The following is a 1604-nucleotide window of genomic DNA, read 5'->3' as shown; positions in this document are numbered from 1 at the left end:
CTACGCTCAATGTCTCTTACTTTCACTCTGTCACAAAATAAAACAGAAAGAAAAAAAAGTATGTTGGTGCCAGCTTAATTAAAAAAGGGGCCCAATCACTCATCCTGCACCTTGTGTGGCAAGTTTCAGATCAGGACAGGTGTCAATTGCAACAGTTGTAAGTTTCACACTGTGAATTCACCTTGGCACCTATTGGCCCCATCGTACACACACTCAAAAGCCTATTGTGGGTGATAAACAGAGATCCTGAGCCTGTGTGGTGGCATTTCCATTATTTTCAGATCGCATCAGTTTCTTCCTCTCACTTTGAGTATTAGTCAGGGAGTTACCCTTGCCCACGCTCACACATACAGTGTGTAGTAGGTTGTAGTGGGTTTGTGCTTTTCCAAAACCGTATTGCTCTCAGTCCCATTTACTGTCTACACAATGTCTCACATGGAAGGTTAAATTATTACTTTTGCAAATATAAATATTCGGTCAATTTTATCAATAAGATAAGATAAGAAATACTTTATTTATCCCGAAGGAAATTTGACTATTACAACTGCACTGTCCTGTGTGTGAAAAACATACACACATGAAATAAATGAAACATTTTTTGACAAAAATAAAAAGATAGATTTATTAATGAAATAATTGTCTGGAACGAGAAAGTTTTTTTTAGTTCTCTGTCTGTCCTCAGTGGCCTGGGCCTCTGCATGTTGGCGATGGTAACCGCTGAGATGATCTCACCTGCGGACTGTCCTCCCCTCCGTGTTGCTAATTTCATTGCCCCCCCCCTCCTATCCTCCGTCCCCTCCCTCCCTCCCTCCCTCCTTTCTCCTGTTCACCCGTGTTTGTCTCAAACTGACCCTTACGTTCCATTAATTAAAATTAGCATCCATCCCTTTTAGCATTGACTTGTTACGTCAGATAGAATCAACTGTGTGCCAGTGTGCCTCCGGGGGGGGGGGGGGGCATTACAAGGCCTTAATGAGCCCAAGAGTTTAATTAGACACCAGGGGGACGGGAGACAGAGATATGGAGGTGGGGTGGGGGGGCCACCCAGGCCCTGCTGGGATTGGGGGACCCTTGGGCAATAGGGGTATTTATACCCTGTGCACCTATGGCGTGGTATGGTGTGGGTGAGAGCAGGGTGACGGAATGTGCTGGACCTGGGCAGCGCCTCGCACCACAATCACAGTCACTGTCAGCACCGTGAGGACGGACAGGGGAGAGATGGACACAGAGAGAGAGAGAGAAAGAGAGAGAGGGGGGGAGACAGAGAGGGAGGGAGAGAAGGATGCATGGGAGAGAGGGATGCATGGAGGAGAACAGAGAGAGTGACAGGTCAGAGAGAGAGGAGAAGAAAAAAAAAACAGAGAGAGGGATGTGTGTCAAAGTCTCTGAGAGTGACTGAGAAAAGAGACATAGATGGAGATAAGAGAAGAAAAAAGCAAGAGAGAGAGAGAGAAAGAGGAACTGAAAAAAAAGGGTCATCAAGAATAAAATAGAAATATGAGTATTTCATGAACTCAATGTAGCAGCGGCAGAGGAGGGTAGGGGAAATATTTTGGGCTGACACATGCACGATCAGAGAAAATGAGGAAGGAAACGCGACCCAG

This window comes from Alosa pseudoharengus, unplaced genomic scaffold (genome assembly GCF_046254945.1).
Source record: "Alosa pseudoharengus isolate Yale_2024_CS ecotype anadromous, Long Island Sound unplaced genomic scaffold, YU_APseudo_1.1 YU_APseudo_1.1_scf_21, whole genome shotgun sequence".
Classification (NCBI taxonomy): Eukaryota; Metazoa; Chordata; class Actinopteri; order Clupeiformes; family Clupeidae; genus Alosa; species Alosa pseudoharengus.
Note: the sequence above shows the minus strand (reverse complement) of the source record.